We start from the raw sequence: 12,869 nt of genomic DNA, 5'->3' as shown, positions 1-12,869 counted from the left end.
TAAATACGCCTTTACAACATCCCTTCTGCCTCAGCTAGATATATCTGTGAATCCTCCCTTTGTGGTGGAGATTAAATAAACTCCCTGGACAACTGAAAAGAATTAAAGTATGACCTGATATTTTCTCTGCTTTACAACAATATTGTCTGTTGGTTTGTGCTGTATCCAAGATACTGTTCTCTGATCCATGCTCAGAAAACAGATATTGATGGTTTTAGCTGATTAGCATCTGTATACCATTTGGCATTTTAGTCTCAAAACATATTTTACAAAATGTTGCAGCAGGTGGTTCCTAGACTTCTGCATACTGATGCTCAGTGCAAATATCTCTTTGAATCAGCCAGCTAATGCCTAGAGTTTTTCTTCTATTTCAAACTAACTACCATACTGTTGACTTTTGCCAGTGGAGTCCAAACTTTTGACTGATACATGGCTTGCACCCTGTATGGAGGTATGGAGGTATTGTGTGGTCATCCCCACCCATCCTCCATTACAGGACAGGACATAACTATTAGCTGTTGAAAATGCAGGTAGTCCAAACACATCCAGTAATGCTGGGTAAACATCTGGACAGGCAACAAGACAGGGAAGCCTGCTTAAGTTATACACTGTAATGTATACAGCTGCTCCATATACATGCTCACACTTGCACCCGTCACACAACCAGAATACTCACATTTTAGTCAACACCAGACACACTTCAGGTTATGTGAGAAGAGAGAGGCTGTGAGGGTCCCTCAGGAAAAAGGGCAGAGGAGAGCAGGACACAGAGTAATTTACATGGTCAGTAGCCTGCTGACCAATAAAACAGTATTTCAGAACTTTCACTCATCTAACCTTTCCATTAAAATTCCCTGGAATTTCTTTAAACAATATTTTATTTCCCAAACCAGAGTATATTGGCATTAAGTGAAAAAAACAGGTAACTGTGAGGCATCTCACAAGATCAGTCACCGATGTTGAAGGCTTGTGGCTTGAAAGAGAAGACAAAGCCAGGGAAGTCAAGCAGCTTCCAAGAAAACAAAATTTTTTCTTGAATTTAACATCTATTGCATTTCTTATAGTAAAGACACAGCTCAATCCCCCAAATGAGGAAATGCAGCAGTTTTCAGAATTAGGAATGGGATCTCTATGAAAAAAAAATAAAATCCAGTCTTCCTTTCAAAAGCTGTGGAGAAGAAAACCAGTCAAATCATTCTCAGAGACACCTCCTCAACCCATCCATGGAAAATGGAGAGAAATTTCAGGAAATAACAGTCAGTCAACAGCAATTCTTCAGGGTCCTCCAGACCCCTGAATGGAATGGAATTGAAGCTGCAATCACTCACTGACATGTCTCCAGGCATGTCCTCCTCTGTAGGAGCCAAGAGCCATCAGGACAAGGATGGACGTCACGGTCTTGAGTGACCCAGGTTCAATACTGACCACAGGGCAGCTGTGGAGTGATTTGGAAACTGCTAACCCCCCACAACTTGCCACCACTTAGCCACAGAGAGTGAGAGCCTCCAGAGAGACCCAGGACTAAGAGTTATAGAAAAAACAACTGTGAAGTTTGTTTTAAGTTTATGACCAAGATGTCCTGTTCCAGCTTCAGGTCACACAGTATGAGCCTGCCATGCTATGCAGATGGCATCTGTGTGGAAAGCAGCAAAAGTAGGATAAGTTAACCAGAAAGTGTGTAGTGTCATAATAAGGATGATGAAGTACAATCATGATCATATAAGAATAGTATTATTTAAGACTGCTGTGAAAATACAGAATTTTTCCTAATTCTCCTCTTCTTTCTTTTCCTCTCCTCTCCTCTCCATCCCTTCCCTTCCTTCCTTTCTTTCCTATTACTATATTTTTTTCATTTTCATTAACTTGTGCTGGCTTAGGAGACATTCCTTTTTACACTTCCAAATTCTATAAAGTGATTTATGGACCACTGGAAATGATTTTACATATTCAGACCCATGTTGCAACAAACTTCAAGCTGATGGCTGAACTATAACTTTTGAATCCAATTTAAATTGGCCATTTTAGCACAAAGCTACACACTTCTTTTTTTTTTTTTTTTTATTGCAAATTGATAGAGGAGACATTCTCTGTTGTAAAACAAATTGTATTTTGTTTATTTAGCATTTAAATGTCCATTTCTAAAGCAATACATACCAAAAATAAAATAAAATAATAATAATAATAAAAAAAGAGCTGTAGTAATGAATCAGACAAATTCCAAATCAGTTTGATGCTTTCCTCCAGCATGGTGATTTTTAGCCTTTTCTCCATTTTCAGATGCCTCCTAACCTTTCATTGCAAACTGTTCCCATTTTAATTCTTCTTTCTTAGATCTGGCTGATTAAAATAGGAGAGAGTATTGCAGATGGGGTCTCAGCAGTACCTTGTAAAATGGTATGAACTCTCCCTCATTCCTACTGAAAATAACCTGTCAGAGACATTTTTGGATTGCCATTGCCTTTTCACAGCAATGGTGGCTCTCAGTTGTCCCATGGCCAATACACCCAGATCCTTCTCAACATCAGTCATCCCTAGCTAATGAGCTCCCAGTGTAAAGCAAAAAAGTGATAATAGTCCCCAAGCCTAAGACCATTTATGCTCTGTGCTATAAAATTTAATTCCATTTCTATTACTCTTTTCCCTGAGGTCATGCAGTTCTCTCCACCATGATAGCCTTATCCTCTTTATGCTGGTGCCTCCTCACAGTGTCATCAGCAAATTTCATTTGCATCCTTCATGTTACTTTGCATCATTTGTTTTACTTTTCAAGCCAACACAACTAAAATAAATATTAACTAAAACCAGTCATGATGTATGTGGCATTACTCTGAAAATATCCATGAAGCTACAGTGAGCACAGCCTTAGATGTACAGCTAAAAACGTGCTCAGCCAAGCATGGACATTCCCGCAAGACTACCCACCGTCCCTCACCATTACAGCTCCACCCACATCAAGGACTATGCCACAAAGCTCTGTTGGAGGCACACTCCTACCAGATATACCAAGATATACACACTCCTACCAAGATATACACACTCCTACCAAGTATAGACTTGCCAGGCAGAAGCCAAATATTCATAACAGCTGTATGGCCACTACCACTGGGGCAACAGCGGGCCTCCCTGCTGCACCAGAGCTGCAGTATCAGACCAGGGACCAGGATGTGCCCTCATGTGCAGCAGCTACCCAGGTCAACCTCACTGCTGCTGGGTCCCCCGGGGCAGCATGAGCGCCACCAGGAGCTGGGCCAACACACAACAGTCACAGGGTGTATGTAAGCAATCAGAGAAAGAAATAAAGGCATAGTGTAGGCCTTCCGGGTGGTGAACGCTACAGACGTCTCAAAATTTCATTTTGATAATCTTCAACTTGTCTTGCCATCGACTTTTAATGCCAGCTTGCAGGTGTCACATCTTTGTCCTCCAACTCTCTCCCTGGTCATGTAATACACACACTTTTATTTGAAGGAAGCCCAAATAAGTGAAACTCTATGGCCTTGACTTTTATTCTCAGCACCCCATGCAGGTTTTCTGAAAAGAACTGTTATAAAGATTTTTCAAAGAAATTGGGGTCACCTGCTGCAGTGAACTGAACATAATTGGGAAGTACTGTAGATATCCTCTGTTTGGAAATGCATTGCGTGTGGATGATGGCTAGTTCAGTTTTGTATGAGTTTCTGGCTTCGGATGCTATTTTTAAGAGCTGTAAATGGAGCAGGTCCTGCCCCCCCCCTCCACCCTCTCCTCCTACTCACTGATTTTTCATCTTAAATTAAATTGGCTACAAATACTGTAACAAATAATTTTCTATCTCTACACTATAAGAAGATAGGCACAGACAGAAGTTCAGGAACATACAGCATGCAGCATCTTTACAAGATAAGATCAGCAGTATGGCTTTCTGTCACAGGGTTTGCCTTTAAAAATTGTAATCGGCAGCTTAGCATGTTTATCATACACTAAGAAGGATACACTTACCACAGCTTGTGAAGAGAGATGTCTGTGATAAAAGATCACCTTCATGTTTATCAGAACCTTTTAATTGCCCACAGCGTGTGGCACTTGAAGATCTAAACTGTGGCCCTTACAGGCATTCACATTGAGAAAGAAAGGTGTTGCTATCCTTTGAAAAGATATTCTCAGAGTCACATGTTATAAAGGAAGCATCTTCCTCAGCCCAAATTTAAAAGGGGAACAGAGAGATACCTGGTTTTGCCAGCTTCCTTCACCCACACAGGTGAGAGGAGTTAGAAAGCAAATATCCCTTTCCTGCTGGCAGCTGCTGGTCTTTGCTTTTGCACTACAGAAATTAATAGAACAGCCCTGTCTGCTTCATTTGCTGTGCTTGAATCAGGAGACTGTATGCAGCAGACAAAATTTCCTCTCCAATCTTCGCCAGCCTTTCATAGCTGCCTACCCCAGAACTGGCCACAGAAGCTGAGAACTAACAACTATTTACGACTTGCTGATTCATCCAAGGGGAAGGCTGTTTTGACTTGCACCAGATAATGACTTTTATAGGGTCAGACACCAGCTGGAAATGGGATGCTTCAAACTCCACAAGTAAATGTGATCTTTGTGCTGCTTCATGCAGCAAAAAGAAGAACATGAGAGAACCTTCTCTGAACTCATGACCTCTTTAGAGCAACATGCTCAACACACAGGTTGAGAAGACTGAGTATTATTGCTATAAATCAGACCTTTCAAACAGTGGTCAGTCTTTTATAGATCTTCCCTGAATTCCTGTCACTTTATCTTCCTTCTATTGCAGATTTTAGGACTGTTTCCCCATTTGGCCCAGTCAAGCAAAACCAGCAGGACCTTACTGACTGTTTAAGCCAGGAGAACTCGATGAGAATGTCAGATAACTTGTAGCAAACTGTGCTCCTTCACAAGAAAGTGCAAGGCCTCCCTTCTTACCACTTTAAGAGGAATTCAAAAACATGCACTCATCCCATTGCATTCAGCTTTTGTCTTTCCAGAAGAATCTCCCATGGACTTTTCTTAGGCTGGACTTACCAGGACCATGCTACCTGACACACTTGGGTTGTATGAGAGCTATCATCACAGGATGTGCTTGCACGTCCCCTACACGCTCTCACTCAGTATGGTATTGAAATGAAAGTCCATTGTTCTGACTAGCTGGGTTCCAATTGATGGCAACTGAGTATCAGACAGAGAAAAAGGTTATTTTCTGAGGTTCAGACATGACATCTGCTTTCAGAAGCTCTAGAACTTCCTTAAACTGATGTTTTTTTTTCCCAACAATTTGACCCAGTCTACAACGTGTCAGTAGCATCTAGTCAAAGCCACATAGCAAAGGAAAAGTAATCCCTGAATCTACATCGTAACTCTCCTCCACACTGCAGCCAGCTTGAAAGACACACTCTTAGCAATTTTTCTACTTTGCTTCTTCCAGAATGTAGACTGATTCTGGGTAACAAGAAGATAATTCTGTATCTAATCCACTTATTTGCTATTTTTCTGGGGAGTAACTGGACAATTCAATATAAAGGCTCTTACTGAAATCCCATGCCAATCATAGTAAAAGTGTTCTCAGGAAAAAGCTATTCCTTTGCTTCTTCTGACACAAAGTTTTTATGTACTCACCATCTATCTGTTCTTCAGTTGTTGGCATCCTCCATTATATTAGCCTGGCAATATACAGGTGGAACTACAGCAGATGGCAACTTATACCTGCAAGCTTAATCTAAATAAAAGAAGTAACATAAGAACACCTTCTTCAGGAAGAACAGATTTTTCCTTATGGTGTAGAATATGAAAATGTCTGGATACCAAATGTTATGAATCCAGTAATAACATAAATCCCCTGATAATGACAATGGTTTGAATATTTTTTATTTGAATAGTTCTGCCTGCATTACCGATATCTATGTTGTTGCTTGGTAACTATTTTCTGATACTGGGAGACTGAAAAACATTTTTTCAAAACTAAATTCCAATTCTGATGCTATTAAGTCTTACATTTTAGTGGTTTCAGTCTGTCTTCTGTATTGCTGTCCATCTACAGCAATACTCTTGTAAATGTTCCTATGTGGCATGAACAGTTTTTTTTCCTTCTTTCATTGATTACATTAGAGAAGATTCCAAGTCAGTTTACAAGTAAATATTTTACACTCCCTCCTCAGAAATAGATTGATGCAGTAAGAAGAGTCAGTGAAACAGTAAAGCGAGAATGCAGGTGAACTCAGACACCAACTGCATAATTCAGGATAAGTTTAATGACATAAGTAGAAACCAATTTTAAATTACCAGTGTGCAGAAATAAAATTACAACATAAAGTAGAAAAACAAATGAGTAGCATGGTACAGAGATTAAGATGTTTAGGTATTAGTCACATTTCCATGTATAAATTTTGTTGGTGGTGCAGTGCCTGCATTCATGTATTTTCCAGAAGCTATATTGTGTGGTCATGAAGATAAAGGAATATAATAATAGTAATTTTAATAACAACAATAATAAATGTAACACTAGTGATAGGATCATAACACAGTAATGAATAAAATACCGATGCTCTACTAAATTACTTGTTAAAATTTAACTCAGACAATAAAAATGATAATTAAAAAGAGGAAGGAACAAAATCCCACTGTACTATAGTTTTAAAAGTATATCAGCTTACTCCTTCACATGTTGCAAATTTCTTTTACAAAGCCATTTGTTTCCAATTTTATGGGTATTAACAAGTCCACTTCTGTTTCCTATGCTAGCATCTACAGCACTATGAAAGGTGGTAGGAAGCTTGTAAATCCCATGGTTTTGTTGACTTTTGTGTACTTCTATGACTAAAGAAATGGAGCAATTGTTTGAGACAGACCCTAAAACCACTTTTTAATCTCTGATAAAGCCAGATTGTACAGGAAACTGTCTAGGGAGCTATGTTTGAAAACAAAAATCCCACTAACCTCAAATATATGCGTGGTGACTTCCTGAAACATGACTGGTTTTCATAAGTATCCACTGTTTGTTTTTTTCTAAGTTTTTTTTTTTTTTTTTTTTTTTTTCTGAAGGCATGAAATGAACAGTTCAGAACCATAAGGTTAGAAGATCAGAAGAAAGCATAAAGTGTTTATTTAACATTTACCTGTAGTAGTAAAATTTTAGCTGATAAGTGGGTAAATGATTACATCATTTCTATTCCAGTTAACTCTTGTAAAAGAAGATAGACTTAAAATTACATTAGAACTCCTTTTTTCTGACTTTGAGAGGAACAACAAAGTCTTCATGGTAGATAATGGAGTAGTTCTGATTCCTATGAGAATCCACAGCCTCTGGACTTTCTGAATAAGTTCTCTTGCATTTATGAACAATCAGACAATTTGATGGAACCTGGGAGATGCAATAGTGGCAAGGTTGTGTAAGGTAGAAATTGGATGATGTCCATTGCAAAAGCAACTGTCTAAAACTTCCTGTCACTCTTGAGGTAAAAGCTGTTTTCTCAAGGATTCAAAAAGAAAATTAAAAGCTTGTTTTCTAGTACTGGTCTTAATACAGTCCCAGCACTAGGAGTCTTTACCTAAATAAATAAATAAATAAATAAATAAAAGCTAGAAAGATCGTAGCATCATAGAATCATCTGGGTTGGAAAGATCTTCAAGATCATCAAGTCTAACTATCAACCTGACCTACTGAGTCTCATCACTAAACTGTGCCCCTTAGTGTGATGTCCACATATCTATTGAATACCTCAAGGTATAGGGACTTCACCACTTTTCTGGGCAGCCTATTCCAATGCTTGGCCACCCTCTCTGTGAAGAAATTCTTCCTCATATCTAATCTAAACCTCCCCTGTTGCAACTTGAGATCTGTCTGTAGGTTAATTCCATCATTAGATTTCTAGTATTATTAGTTAACATTCAGTAAAAAACATACTAGCGGTCTTATTCTTTTTGTTCAAACACCCAGTATTTACATTAAGACCAAGACCAGACATCTTTCAAAAACTATGCTGTGTTTCAGATATGCTGTGCTTCAAGAACAAACAAGCAGATAGATTTTTCTCTGTGTTACAGACCAAAAATATCAAACCGAAACCCTTCAAGCCTCTATTCATGGAATCTTTCACATTTGTTTCATCATTAAATAACAACATATGTACTTAATATTGTACAAGACATAATGGGGGAGCAAATTCCCCACTCCACCCCCCTCTCACCCAGAAATACAGCATCTCTGATAGCTTACTGTGGTGTTGATTTATTCAATCACATTGCAAACTGCTAGACAAAAAGAGCAGGATGTGGTCTTCGTGGTCCTATCATCCCAATATATTCAAAAAATATGGACTCCACACCAAGAAAAATGGTGGTGTGGCCTAGGAATACAGCATTTTGAAAGTAAATTGTTCTATTTATTTATTTATTGTGTGTGTGTGCATGTGCTTGTGTGGATGTTGAATTTCTAGGGGACATTTTTTTTTTTTCAAAACCATGAAAATCTCCTGAGATCATATGACTCAGTTTAGTAGAGCTTTTCAAATAGCAGTATCCTAGAACTAGAGTAGGTAATGCTGCTGACAAATTCAAAAATACGTTCTTTTCCTGCTGAGGGGAAAAAGAGCAGGTTGTTGGGGAGTTTGGCATTTCATGACTGTGATACACTAAGAACTCCATACTCCTCCTGAGCTATGGGAATTTAGCATGACTGTGATGCACTAAGAACTCCATACTCCTCCTGAGCTATGGGAATTTAGCATTCCAACACATCGAGCCCATGCCAAACCAGAAATTACTATTGCTGTTACTTTGGTGATCTTTTACAATTAGACATTTTCCTCATGTGTTTTGATGCCTTTGATCACTAATACTGCACTGTTTATTTCTCTCCTTTTATTACTGTCAAGGCTAAAATAATATGTGGGGTAAAAAAGCACTCAGAAAAGACAGATTCTAGTTTTATTCCCACACCCACACTGCAAAATACAGCATACAATAAATCTGCAAGTGAATCTGAATTTGTGACTTATATGGGCCATTAATATTTAATATATGCAGCACCTAGACTTTTGCAGGTTTGTCCAGTTCCTATCCTAATGTCCTATAAACAAGCTCCAGATAATTTCTGACATCTGTGGAACAGGAAACTGCTATGCATACAAAACTCAAACTGTGCTGAAGATGAGAAATGATCACAGAAATAAGTGTTAGAGCCCTTTGATCCCCCCTTCCTCTCTGCAGCAGTAAATATATTCAGAAAGGCAGCACTGTAGATTTATAAATGTTAGCACTCTGAGTGAAGTCAAACTAATTTACTCTATAAACTTCTCTGACATTATGAAAACTTTACAAAGAGATCATTGCATGTGAAGTATTAAAATACTATAATTTTAACTTAAAAAATACTCACCAGACATTTAAATGTCTGTATATCTTCTGTGTTTAGAACTGTTTTAAGAATAAGTGGGAAAACCATAAAGATGGCCAAATAAATTATGCCTTCTGAAGTTTAAGAGTAACACTAACATAAAATAAAATGGCATGAGTCCATTTTTCATAGATTCAGGCTCAAACGGTAGTCCCAGGCATCTAGGGAGAACTGCAGGAGAAGGAGCTTGCTCTGAATGAATTGATAGTGATAAGGGAGCCAATGATGCCAGCGGAAATGTCTAATATGGTTTAGAAGGGTTTTGCACAGATCTTTTGTGAGGCTGGCCTTGTCTCTTGGGTGATAAGCTAATGCACCATTTGTCCTGGGGGAAACCTATTTTATTGACGTCAGTTCAGAACTCAACTGGTTACAAATCTGAGAGTGTCTGAATAGGATGTATGGACATCTCATAGGAAGTACTAGAATGGACTATTTACAGGATAGATGACTCAAAGCTGTAAGTTACGGCACTTTGCCACACTGCTCATCTGAAAAGCATACACTCAACACCACTGCCTGTAGAATCAGATCAGCCTATATGGTAGGACAAACTGCAGTTGCACTTTCAGACCTTTCTCCCTGCTTATGCTCCATGCTGAGAGCTGGAAAAAAATGAAAGATCCCAAAAGGAGACAAAGCCTGGAGGCCAGCAAGTTCCTCATCACATCCGATCAGATAATGAGGTCTGTCAAGAATGCAGGTAAATAATGGGTGGAGGAGTACTTTTCCTCCTGATGTGAAGCTCACTTTCAGGAACAATTGCAGGTACCACTTTATATATAAAAGATATAGATGCTATAGCATCTATAACAAGCTAGGAAAAGCTTGACACCTTAATTAGTTCAAAACAGTGCTGTGAATCTCTTCAGCTGAAACAGACCTTTGCTCCACTCTCTGCAGTAGTTTTCTGTAGATTTTCAAATCCAGTCCTACCTCCTGGTTTTCATCTGAGCCTCAGTGGCTATCTATGACTCTGAGGTAAAGGTCACGCATGACATCCACATTTTCTGATGTTTGACTGAGGGACCTGACATCTCCTGGGTACTGGTCAGTTGATGGTTCTCACCACTTCTCAATCCTAAAGGAGGAAAAACAGTGCAATCCTAAACAGCAATGTCTATCTACTTCATATAGCAGTTTATGAATGTGGCTATACGGATCTCAGCACTCAAGTTAGACTGCTGAGAGCTAGCTGAGATAATTTTCTTCACAGCACCATCTAGTGCTTCTTATGCAAGCCAGAATTTTCTTTGACCTTGTCTTCTCTCACATAAATATACAAACATATATATATGTGTTTTAAAACAAATGCAAAATAAACTTAAAATAAACTTTCAAAAATAAGGTACTTGATGAATACTGGTTTTGTTTGTTTGTTGTTGTTTGTTTGTTTGTTTTCCACAGGGGAAATGAGAGGAAAAAAATCACAGCAATAGATGTGTAGCAACTTACTGTACTCTAGAAACAACTCTGATGAAGACATTACAAGAACCTGAACAAAGAAGGATGAAATGAAATAGAAAACTGTTTTGTCTGGACTAAGAGAGTGCTTGTGGTTAAGTGTGGGTTTGCTAAGACAGGCTCCCCTGCCCTCAATATGCCTTGCTCACTTTTTCTAACCCCAGAGAAACCTCATTGCTTGACATTGCTAAAACCTGTTTAACTTCACTGAATAATAAATGAAGAAGATAAATAGCTCAAAAAACACCAATTACAGTGTAAGATCTCAAAGTAAACATTCTCTGAGACTCCATGATAGTCATTACTAGAAGAAGCAAAAAAAGACCCCACAACTAGGTTTGTCTTTTGCTGTGTTAACAGCAATAATAGCAATAACAATTATAATACCAACAACAATAAAATAGAAAAGGAAAAAGGAACAAAAAAGGGGAAGCCAAGAGAAGGCAAAGGAAACATAATCAAGCAATATGCTTCTTTGATTTTATTTTTTAAAATGCTGGTCATGAAAATTAGCAACATACAGGGGAGGAAGCTATGCTAGTAGCCAGAGGTTGCCTAGGGATTTTTCATATGATCATCTTATATTGCAGTAAATTATTCTAACACAACTTTATGGACCTCACAGTGGGAACTAAGTGCCATCTAGACCTTGCAGCATCTATTTTTTAAATAGCTAAATACACTTATGTGGTTTGCCAGTAAGTCACATGGTTTTTAAAGATAAGTATACATGAAGACAGTTTAAGCAGTGAAAAGTGGTTTTCTATGCCCATAAGTCATAGTGTTAGGTATTCTTAGAACCATCTATACATTAACTCTATGTTGATATATGCTTATATGTTTTTTAAACTTTTCTAGGATGTTAAGTGGACAAACCAGGTAGGATAATGAACCTTTTGGCAATAAGCTGAACAAAACAGAGACACAGATAGTAGGAATGGACACCAGAATACTGTATATTGTACAAAAAAAAAAAAAAAAAAAAAAAAAAATTTAGATGTACAAGTATACTACATCCACAAAATAATGTGTAGTCTAGTCTCATATCCATTGATAATAACTCTTTAATTTGACCTTGACAGCTTGCAAAATTCCAGGACTATTCTTAAAAGCAATTTTAGCAGGCTGTGCTTTCAAAACACTGATTTAGTGGTTTAACTTTATAGGGAAAAGTACATGTTTTAAATAGCTTTTTTTGTGTAAAATTTCCAAAGGGTATAGCAAAGGCAAACTAATGACTCCTGATGAAGCCATAAATGGAATTAGATAATACATTGGTATGAGCAGAAAACAGTATTTGATTTTAACACCAGCTAGGTAACGTCTAATTTAAATTATGAACTTAATTTAAAAGTTGGAGAGACTTGAGACAGTAATACATGTTCTTGTGTTGTTTTTGTATTTTTATTTGCTGCCCATCAAAAAATGAGGACATTATAGTGCTTGATGTTAAATTGTTCATCTGCTTATGCTGTTGGTATTTCTTCCCTGCTTGTGGCATTTCTGCAAGTAATTCTAGTTATTCTTAATCCTGATTCAAAGAAACAATTGATTTTCTTGTTATGATTTATTATTATTGATCAGTCTGCAAATAACACATTTTTGCTTTTGGCACACTGTACAGCCACAGCTAAGGTTACCAACCTTATTCTATTTCCCCCCTGTAGGGAAGTTAAACTATGGCTCCAGATGTGCAAACGTTTTTTCTGTGAGCAGATTTGCTCATGTGAATAAATCCTGCTGAAGTCACTGGGATAACTCACGTGAACAATACTGTTCTGCTTGGGATTGTGACACTTGGGCTTAGCTCAGCTGGAAATCCTCTTACTTTTCCTGTCTTTATGACACACATTTTTAAAGGCTTCTAAACTGTTTATATTAATAACCATGAATGTTGAGAGTCTGAGCCTACTTGATTTGTAGTTCTAGCATAACACTGAGGGACAGCAGAGATTCTTTACATTGAACAAACAAACAAACAAAATTTTTTTTTTAAATGTTGGCGTTATGAGGTATGCTG

Source organism: Aythya fuligula, chromosome 1, assembly GCF_009819795.1.
Source record: "Aythya fuligula isolate bAytFul2 chromosome 1, bAytFul2.pri, whole genome shotgun sequence".
Lineage (NCBI taxonomy): Eukaryota > Metazoa > Chordata > Aves > Anseriformes > Anatidae > Aythya > Aythya fuligula.
The sequence above is the reverse complement of the archived record's forward strand: the minus strand, read 5'-3'. Positions refer to the sequence as shown.